The 11,381-nt window shown below is 38.7% G+C and overlaps 1 long non-coding RNA gene across 2 annotated transcripts in view; it reads right to left on the bottom strand.

Moving 5' to 3' along the window:
- The window catches only part of LOC114008100 (uncharacterized), a 62,961-nt gene that overhangs the window by 42,005 nt on the left and 9,575 nt on the right, over positions 1–11,381 (bottom strand). For both annotated transcript variants that reach the window (XR_003549676.1, XR_003549668.1), the window contains exon 5: positions 6,038–6,069. This is a non-coding gene — a long non-coding RNA (uncharacterized LOC114008100). The remainder of the gene's footprint in view (positions 1–6,037; positions 6,070–11,381) is intronic.

The following is an 11,381-nucleotide window of genomic DNA, read 5'->3' as shown; positions in this document are numbered from 1 at the left end:
CTTTCCCTAAAAAGAGGATCCTTTTAGCTTTCATTTGACTAATAATTCTTCTTTCTATAGGTTAGGACATAGCAAGAAAGAAAGGTATATTTTGGCTCTTGCCTGCTTGGAGATTTTGTTACATGGCGCGCGCTCCACTGGCCAGAGAGACGGAAAGCAGGAAATCACTCCCCAGGGGGGATGGCCATGTTGCAATCTCTTCTCTTCCACTCTCCTCTCGAGATTTTGGGCACGCAAGCACACGCACCTGGAACAAGTTTTAAACCAGCTCGTCTGGAACTCTAACCATGGTCGACTGCTTGGGAGTCCAGCAATATAACCGTTATGCCATTTGCTAGTCCCTCTAATAGTCATTTTTAAGCTACTTTCTCATGAATTCTTATTTCGTTCTTAAAACCACAGAGTAATAACTGCCAGGGCAAGGATCTCCAAGAAAAAAGAGATTCAGAAAAGTCAAATGACTTGTCTCTGGCCTGTGTAGTTAGTTTCAGACTGAGACTAGTCCCAGATTGTTAGACGATGAGGAGGTAACTTCAAAATCAGATACACATTAACATTCTATGTCTTCAAAATATAATCAGAAAAGTAATTTGTCCAGCAGTTACTATGTATCCTTTGTACTCTTTTGGTAAGAAACTGTTAAGAAAACTTAAGAGTTCTAATCTTTACTTAGAATACAGAGTACAGGCAAAAAGAAAAGCCTGCAGCTAACAAAGTACCATAGTGTCAGGTGCATGATTTAATTCCCAAGCTGCTGTGACACTGTGATCATAAAGATCACAAAAATAATACATTACAGATGTTTTATCCATGTAGATCTGAGTGAACAATATGGAACTGTATGCCCTGGTGAATAACTGTGTTGCTTCTGTTGTTTTTAAGGACCTCATTGGGTAGGATATTGGATATCACTAGAGATAATGCAAGCCTTAAAGCCTGTCCAATTGAGGCAGTCCGTGCACCTGCATCCAGCCGTCCACCGCTGCAGCAGTTCTGGGCAGCTGTCAGTGTTCCCACCCTCCCTCACGTAACAGAGAGTATCAAGCCACATGTAGGATTTCTATGCTTATGTACGAGAAGGAAACAATTTGACAGATAGTAAATAAGCAAACACTGGCAATCGCTCTACCACCGAGACTAAATCAGAAAATTCGAAACTCTGAAGTAAATTGATGAAGTATGTTTTAATATGATACTTTGCCCATACTTGAGGTAAAAGTGGAATCTTTCAAGAGAAAAGAATCCCCTAATAGCTCAAAATCTCAAATTAATATCTAATCATATCTTTGCATGGTTTGCAAAATCAGTGAAAATGAGAAAAAAAAAAGTGGTCATTCCCTAATATGCCTTCTCATGTGAGGGAATTCATGAGCTTAAAAAAATATGTATTTTCTCTTAACCTCCTCAGTTTTTTTTAGGTGGTGTTTCCATTTCATTCTGTGTGAGAGAGAAAATGAAAGAAAAAGGAAGGGACAATATTGAATATTCTGTGTGGCTTTTGGACCACTTTGCTCTTTTTATGAATTAAGGGATGAGATGCAGTTAAAGCTGATTCCACAGTCCACAGTTCATAGCCAAGATATGAAAGCAACAAGAGAGTTGTGACTCTCTGGAATAATGGCAGAAATAAAACTTAATCACTTTCCCAGTCCATAGCAGGTGCTATGAAAGAAGCACATTCACCGGTTCATCACAGAATTTATTGATTGAGTATATACTAAAAAGACTATTCTTTCTTGGTCACAGTGGAAGACTGACGCTTGTGTGTGAAAGAACTAGACTGCTGAAAAACTAAAAGAGAGAAATGCATCCCGTTCATTTTTTCACCTAGAAATCATTTCAGGAAAGGATTAGAGAATATCAACTTGTCATCATCATAGATACAAAGAGTTAAGTCCTCCTCTCCCTTTAAGTAACAGTCTCTCTTGGATGTGGAAAGAAAGCCTTTCAGACACAGCTGTCCTCAGGTCAGACTCTTTCAAGGACATGAGTCAGCCTCTGCCATGGAAAGTCTAACCACAGAAAAGCTACTAAGGAATATGAAGAGACAGAGTCCAAATGCCCAGGAGTGTGGTTTACACAGGAGAGTGTGGTAGATAAACAGCGGGGGATAATCTTGCTGAATCCCAGGAGCTGGCTGCACACTGATTCCCCAGCTCCATCCTGACTCTTGTGCAAAAGGAAATGGAAAACTTCAGAAAAGACTGAACATGGAATTCTTCAACATATGGAGATCTTTTTTTTTTTTTTCTTTTGGAGAGGTTTTTGCTATAGGGTGTGTGTGCTCGCCAGACAGAGACAGACAGAAAGTGAGAAATCACCCCCCGGGGGGATGACAATGCCACAATCCCTTCTCCTCCATTCTCTTCTTGGGATCTGGGGCACACATGCACATGTGCCTGGTGTGAGTTTAAGCCACCGGGTCCAGGACTGGAACCGCGGTCAACTACATGGGAGTCCAGTGACATAGCCATTACGCTAACTGCTGGTCCCTGTGAGATCTCTTAACAGTCTCCTTTCTACACATCAACAGGAGATTTGGCACTTAATGTATTTCCCTTCGATTGGACCTAATACATAAAATATGCATCAAGATTCAATTGGGGAAGGATAATGTCAGCAAAAATGGCAGAGTTACGACCTCCAAAACTTCTCTCCTTCATAAAAGCAATGTGAAAACTCACAAAAAAGTGTAAGAATCAGTATTTTCAGAAAGATACAAATGAACCAAAAGCTTATAGCAACCTGGATAGTTTTTTTTTTTCTTTTTCCAAGAAAAAACAGTTGAATCTCAGTAGGAACAGTGCGCCCTGAGGTATTTGAACTTGCCCTGTCCCTATTCCTTTCTCCCTCTCCAGCTTTACATGAGCCTTGGAAGCTGACAGCCACTATCATAGTGAAAGACACTGGAGGGCACAGAATGGGATGGACCTCTTTTAAAGCATTATTCCGAGGGAATATTCATTATTTGACTTGTTTCTTACTTCTCTGAGGAACTAAAATACCTTTACTTAACCTTATTCAGAGCCCAGACAGTATATAAAGTCTTCTCCCCAAAGGTATCTGTCAAAACACAATTACAGGCAACTGTTTAACTTAGCAGCTGTCTATGGTAGTAAATAAGCTCTCCACAGTTGGGAGAACAATAGGCTAACTGAAAACTATAAAGGGAAAAGCTGAGGAATGTGACTTCCATAGAAGCTAAGAAAAGTTATAAAATGTTCTTATAGAATCCAGAAAGCCACAGGCAGATGCAGGGCTGTCTCCATTCCCAGGGCTGGACACATGTTTAGGAAAGACCTGGAAAGCCCTAAGCTCTCGCCTCTGGATCACCTTCGGGCTTTGTGCAAACAGAAACAAGGCTAAGACAGAACTGTAAACTGTCTGACTGAGTTTTGAAGCTGTGCCCCAACATGCACAGAGATATCCTCAGGAAAAAAAGCTGGAAAATTTGTTTTTAAAATCGTTTAAGGAAATCTCTATCCAAGCATTCGTTGACTACTAAGCTAAACAAGTAAAAAGTTAGGTGGCCACCTATGACAAACAATAGCGACATACAAGCCAATCTGTTGCATGGTGATTAAGGCAGCTGAATCCTACATGGTCAACTATGTGGTTTAAGACCTGGACCCAGCTGCTTGAGAAACTTGCCAGGTCCATGCGTGTATACCCAAAATCCCAAAAGGAGGGGCAGATGGAAGAATGATGTTGTGCCATGACGATGCCCTATGGGGATGCTTTCTCACTCCCTCCTCCTTTCTCTCTCCCTCACAAGAGCATGTGCCCTCCAGCAAATTAAAAATAAGTTTAAAAATTCAAATACAGACTTTACAGAATTCATTCAGGAAAGTCAGTAGAGACTTATAAGAAGAAACTCAAAAAAATGTGGATTTAAAAACATAATAGTGAAAATACAAAATTCACTAGAGATGTTTCAAATATTTAAATAAGTGGAATGAAGAATCAACACATGTGAATATAAGAGAATTGGGAATATCCAGTCTGAGGAACAAAATTAATAGAAGATTATGAAAAGAAACTTAGGTACCTGTAGCATACCCAAAAACATCATATGCATTAGGGAGGTCCAAGACATGAGAGAGAGAGAAAGAAGCAGGAAGAATATTTGAATAATGTAATTTATTTCCCAAATTTATTTAAAGTCATAAATCTATACATCCCAGAAGTTCAAAGAACTATGTAGAACAAATCCAGACAGCAAACTCAAACTGTCAAAAGACATAGAGGAAGCCTTGGAAACAGCAGAAGAAGAGAGTGATTACATAAAAAGGATCATCAATAAGATCAATAAATGATTTTCATCAGAAACCATGGAGACCACAAGACAGAGGGATGACATTTTCAAAAGTACTGAAAAAAATATTGTTTTTTTAAGAGTTTTTTTACAGGATACATGCACTTGCTAGAGAGACAGAGACAGAAAGTCAGAAATAACACACCAGGAGGGTTGGTTGGTCATGCTACAATACCTTCTCTTCCATTATCTTCTCATAATTTTGGAGCAAACACACATATGCACCCGGTGAAAGAAAATATTCTATATCCAGCAAAACTGTCCTTCAGACACAAAAATGATACTAAGATTATCTCAGATTAAAATAAAATTTTGAGAATGTGTTGCTAGCAAACTTACCCTGAAGGATATAAAAGATATGCTAAAGAGAATCCTTCAGTCTAAAAAGAAAGGAAACGAGACAGTAACTTAAATCCTCAATCCAGATGAAGAAAAAAGCATTGGTAAGGTAACTACATAGGTAAATATATATTTTTTAAAAAGTATAAATGTATTTTTCATTCATAACTCTATTTTCTATTTGTTTTAAAAGATAGGTGCATAGTGACCAGCAGATGGTGTAGTGGTTACATCCCTGGATGTATATATCTCCCAGGAGCTAGTTGCACTCTGGTTCCCCAGCTCCATCCTGATTCTTGTGCAAAAGGAAATAGAAAACTTCAGAAAAGACTGAATTTTGAATTCTTTAAGAAGGAAAGTGAGAAGTTACCTCCCAGAGGGGATGACCACGGCACAATCTCTTCTCCTCCATTCTCCTCTCAAGATTTTGGGCATGCATACACATGTGCCTGGTATGATTTTCAAGCTGCCAGGTCCGGGACTCAAACCACAGTTGGTTATGGGGGAGTCCAGCACCTTAACCACGATGCCACCTGCTGGCTCCTTTTATACATACATACATTTTTTATAGAAGTTAAGTGCACATGAAAGAGAGAGAGAAGCAGCCACAGAGTTCCATCATGCACAACTGCCATCCCCCTGCTCTCCAGTTCCTCAGGCTCCTAGATGCCCATGCATGCACTCAATATGGTTTCAGACCAACTCTGGGCCCCAAACCCATGGCTGGCCATATGGCTTCTAGCCATGTAGAGCACTTGCCTTACCACTACACCACAAAGGCTAGGTCTATAATATACATTTCCATGAACTTTTTAAAGACTCACCTGTATAGTCAAAGAAGTGACAAGAGAATTCAAATAAATAGCACACTAGAACATATGTATTTCACAAAAAGGACAGTAATTGAAGAACAGAGAAACTTTTAAAATATAAGATACTTAGAAAATAAATAGCAAAATGGCAGGCATAAATCTTACCTCACTGATAATTACGTTATTTAATTTAATAAGTAAATTAAAATCTCCAATTAAAGAGCAGGGATTTGCAGAATAACATAAACAAACCTGGTCTAACTACATGCTGTTTGAAAATGCATGCTTAAGATTCAAAGGCACAAACAGGTTGAAACAAAAGGATAGAAAAAGATATACCTTGCGGTCACTAATAATGCTAAAGCAGCCATACTAAGATTAGATAAAATAGATTTTTTTTACAACATGTTCTCCAGATTTCAAAAGGGTGTTTTATAAAAGTAAAAGGGCTAATTCATTGATAAAATAGAACAATTACAAATTTATATGAACCTAATGGCAGAGCTCCAAAATACATGAAGTAAAAACTGTCAGAATTGAAGGAATGATTAGAGAATTCATGCAAACATACCTCAGAAATATTGAAGGTTCAGTTCCAGACCACTGCAATAAAAGGGAACACTACAATAAAGCAAGTTACACAACAATTTTGGATCAGTGCATATAAGAGTGATAGTTGTCTATTAAATATGCAATCACATTACATCTACAAAACAATGTACATGCCTTAATTAAAAAATAACAGTGCTAAAATATGCAAACAATCATCTGTGCCTTCAGTGAGTTATAATATTTTTGACAGTGAGGTGTCTTGCCTCAACAGCTGCTGAGTGGCAAACACAACAAAGTGAAATACACCAGTAACAGCTGGAGTTTCAATATCCCACTTTTGCTAGTGGGTAGAACTAGAAAGACAAGCAGGAGCTGGGTGCGGGTGCAGCAGTGAAACATCATACTTTGAGAGGCTGTCCCACATAGGAAGTTCTGGGTTCATATCTAGAGATCTCTTTGAAAACACGGGGCACATACTCGTCCATGATCCAGGGCTGGCTGAGACTAGGGAAGGATCACGGCACAGGGACCTTGTTGGGAGTTCAGCCTGTCTGTCTCTGTGTCTCTCTTGCTCATGGAAAAAGTAAATGAAAAAAAACCAAAAAAGCTTTTTTAAAAATAGGAAGAAGATCAACAAAGAAATAGGAAATCTGAACAACACAATAAATCAAGAAGACCCCACAGACATCTATGGAACATTCTATTCCACAACAGCAGAATATATATTCTTTCCAAGTGCTCATGTAACATTATCCGGGACACACCTAGATAATAAAGGATCAGAAAGTCAGATTCAATAGATTTAGAATGACTGAAATAATACAAAGCATTTCTCCAATGAGAGAAGTATATCTATAGGCTAGCAGGCAGCATGGTGATTAAGGCTGCTAGACTCCCACCTGGCTGACCTTGGTTCAAGTCCTGGACCTGGCGGCTTGTTTCCTGACTTTCTCTCTTGCTCTGTCCCTCTCTGGTTAAAGTAAAATGAAGAAATAAAGAAATAAAAGTTAAATATTTTTTTTTAAAAGAGAAGGCTATTTAAGGAGTTCACAAATATGTGGAAAGTAAGTAACATATTTAAATGTAAATGTACTAAATTAAGTTTAATTTAAATGTAAATGGATTAAATTCTCCCACTTAAGACAGATATTGGAAGAATGGATTTTTCAACATAGGGTGAAGGAGTGGAACAGGAAAAAAAAACAGTATGTTTAATTGACACAAAAATGAAAAGTTATTTACTGTTGACAATATATATGGTAATGTCTTCATCTTGACTTATAAGCACTGTATTCATGGTGGGAAAAACCATGTTGTACCCTGTAACGATGTATAGTGATTAAATGCAAATAATAAATATATACTAAAAAAAGAGCCTTAGGCTCACTTTAGATCTGAAGACACAAATATATTCAAAGTAAAGATATGAAAAAGAATATTTCATGCAAATAGTAACTAAAAACAAGAGCAAAGGGGCCATCCCATAACAGACATAATAGGCTTTCAATAAAAAGTTTATAAGAGACAAATGAGCACCTATAGTAAAATAGTCAATACAGTAAAAAGATAGAACAATTTCAACATTTATGCATCAAATGACAGACCGTAACAATACATAAAGCAGGGATAGTAGGTGGGATAGTGGTTAAAGTGCTACTGGGCCTGTGGCTTGAAACTCATGCTGGGTGTGTATGTATGCATGCCAAAAATCCCTGGAGGAGAATAGAGGAGAAAGGATTATGGCATGGCCATCCCCCTAGGGGAGGTGATTTCTCACTTTTCTTCTCTCTTTCTCCAGTGATTTCACAGGCCTTATTGGCAATAGCCTTAAAAATAAAGAAACAAACAAACAAACAAGAAAAGAAAAGCAGCAAAACTAAACCTGACAGAAGACACAGAGAAAGAGAGAGATCTTAAGAAATTAACTTGGTTCGTAGGATTCTAGAGGCAGGCAAGTCTAAAGCCTACAGAGTAGGCTGATAGGCTAGAGACCCAGAGAAGAGTTGCAGTTCTAGTCTGGCAGAATTTCCCCTTCTTCCTAAGAGGTCAGTGTTTTTCAATTAAGGCCTTCAATGAACTAGATGGAGCCCACCCACATAGTGAAAGGTAACCTGCTTTACTCAAAGTCTACTGATATAAAATAGTAATCCCATCTTTAATACCTTTACAAAAGCATCTGGAATAATTTCGACCAACTATCTGGATAATATGGACCAACTGAATTTATGAAAAGTTAACCATCACAGGAGTGACAGGGTAACAAAGGTGCCAGACTCTCGGTAGGAACATGAGTTCACCTTAGAGTAACTACTTCCGTAACGTTCACCAAGGGACTTTATCACTCTTAACCTCAATCAATACCTTTTTTGAAAAATGTGGGGGATACTGAAGTCTGGAGTCCAGAATGAGACAATAAGAGCACTGCACAATCTGACCTACTCGATGTTTTTTTTGTTGTGGTTACAGTATAAATCATATGCTACCAAGTATCCTATAGCTAATATTGAGAAATCAGAAGTTTACTTTTTATCTGAAGTACCCAAATTTGCTGTGCTCCATATGGCTCTGGAATATTGGAAGAAATCTGCTAATACCTCCAGGTAACCTAACCTTTAAAAAAGTTTGTATTTATGTACATGTGTGCACATATATTCAAGTATTTTGGTCTGGGCCTGTGGCTTGAAACTCATGCTGGGGGTGTATGTATGCATGCCAAAAATCCCTGGAGGAGAATAGAGGAGAAAGGATTATGGCATGGCCATCCCCCTAGGGGAGGTGATTTCTCACTTTTCTTCTCTCTTTCTCCAGTGATTTCACAGGCCTTATTGGCAATAGCCTTAAAAATAAAGAAACAAACAAACAAACAAGAAAAGAAAAGCAGCAAAACTAAACCTGACAGAAGACACAGAGAAAGAGAGAGATCTTAAGAAATTAACTTGGTTCGTAGGATTCTAGAGGCAGGCAAGTCTAAAGCCTACAGAGTAGGCTGATAGGCTAGAGACCCAGAGAAGAGTTGCAGTTCTAGTCTGGCAGAATTTCCCCTTCTTCCTAAGAGGTCAGTGTTTTTCAATTAAGGCCTTCAATGAACTAGATGGAGCCCACCCACATAGTGAAAGGTAACCTGCTTTACTCAAAGTCTACTGATATAAAATAGTAATCCCATCTTTAATACCTTTACAAAAGCATCTGGAATAATTTCGACCAACTATCTGGATAATATGGACCAACTGAATTTATGAAAAGTTAACCATCACAGGAGTGACAGGGTAACAAAGGTGCCAGACTCTCGGTAGGAACATGAGTTCACCTTAGAGTAACTACTTCCGTAACGTTCACCAAGGGACTTTATCACTCTTAACCTCAATCAATACCTTTTTTGAAAAATGTGGGGGATACTGAAGTCTGGAGTCCAGAATGAGACAATAAGAGCACTGCACAATCTGACCTACTCGATGTTTTTTTTGTTGTGGTTACAGTATAAATCATATGCTACCAAGTATCCTATAGCTAATATTGAGAAATCAGAAGTTTACTTTTTATCTGAAGTACCCAAATTTGCTGTGCTCCATATGGCTCTGGAATATTGGAAGAAATCTGCTAATACCTCCAGGTAACCTAACCTTTAAAAAAGTTTGTATTTATGTACATGTGTGCACATATATTCAAGTATTTTGGTCTCAAGTATGTTTCATATTGACAAGGCACAACTGAAAGATATGAGAAATATATAGATTCCTCTACATTGAATTCCATGTCAATGGCACCCTCAATATTATAGCAACATAGTGGTATTGTATCTTGTAAATCCCTCCCCTCCACTTACTATAGAAAGACAAAAGTATGCCCTCATTTTGCCTTTTGTTTGTTTGTTTGTTTGTTTTAGAGAGGTTTTTGCTATAGGGTGCATGTACCCACTAGAGAGAGAGACAGAAAGAAAGAAAATGAGAAATCACCCCCAGGGAGGATGGTCACTCCACAATCTTTTCTCCTCCAGTCTCCTCTTAGGATTTTGGGCACACACACGCATGCACCTGGTGTTGAGTTTCAAGCCACTGGGTCTGTGACTAGAACTGCAGTCAACTACATGAGAGTCCAGTGATGTAACCATTATACCATCTGCTGGTCCCTTTTTCCTATGTTTTACTATGCAAATATGCATCATGACTTTTCTGATGACCCAAGATTTCTCTAAGAGTATCTTCCCTAAACTCCTTGTTCCTAAATTTCCTTTAACTTATCAAAATCTAGAGAACCCATTAATGGCTCATTCCAAGTTCTTGTTGTCATGTAAGCAGGAAATCTTATCAAGATTCATCTGTTTCTAACTGAAAACTACTGTATGTCAACTACTGTGCTGGATGACAGTTGCACCTTTCTTTTTTTTTTTTTTTTTAAGGTTTTTGCAATAGGGTGCTTGCACTCACTGCAGAGAGGCAGAGAGACAGTGAGAGGAAAAGTGAGAAGTCATCCCTCGGGTGGAATGCCACACTGCAACCTCTTCCCCTCCATTCTCCTCCTGGGTTTTTGGGCATGCACATACACACACCTGAAGTGATTTCCAAGCCGCTGGGTCCAGGACTCAAACCATGGTTGGCTATGTGGGAGTCCAGTGCATTAAGCACCAGGACATCTGCTGGCCCCAACATCACATCTCTTAATGGGTTTAAATGCCAATCAGTCAACCTCTTCAGGGCCCTTAACACTGCTTTAAAATATATTCCTTACTGTTAATCAGACATTTTTTCTATTTTCCAGAATGGCTAGTCCCCACGTGTCCCATTTCTGTTAATACTGATAACGCATGCATGCTTTCTTTTTGTAGGCAGATAACCTAACTTATGCTTCACTGAGAAAACAGAGACCATTAAGGTCTCTTAACTTCCCAAAACCAAGCTCTACTGGTCTACTGGCATCCTGCAATAAAGCTAGCTTGTCTTTTTTCACCTTCTGTGGTACTCTGATCCATCATTAGCCCCCTTTTTCCCCCATTCTTACTATCTTTAATCAATTTCTCTTCTCCACTATCTTCCCCTTAAAATACAAGCCCGCTTATGCAACTTTTACCCTTGCAAACCAAACTAAAATAAAATAAAATTTTCCATTAGGGTGTCACTCCAAAGATTTCCACTTACTGAGTAGCAGGGATGAAACTGCTGCCTGAAACAACCATAAAACAGACAAAATATATTTTTAAAAAAGGTTTTCAAAAATTGGACACTAGGCAATGAAGGACAGCTAATATCATGATGGCGTTTCCAGGCTGTGAAGGAGAAAGGGGGCACCCAAGAAGAACCAAATTCCCTAGGTTAAAAAGACAGAGCTGAGAGACTAGAACCCACGAACTCACAGGACAGAATGCCAGA

This window comes from Tupaia chinensis, unplaced genomic scaffold (genome assembly GCF_000334495.1).
Source record: "Tupaia chinensis unplaced genomic scaffold, TupChi_1.0 Scaffold000002_1, whole genome shotgun sequence".
Classification (NCBI taxonomy): domain Eukaryota; kingdom Metazoa; phylum Chordata; class Mammalia; order Scandentia; family Tupaiidae; genus Tupaia; species Tupaia belangeri.
The sequence above is the reverse complement of the archived record's forward strand: the minus strand, read 5'-3'. Positions and strand labels throughout refer to the sequence as shown.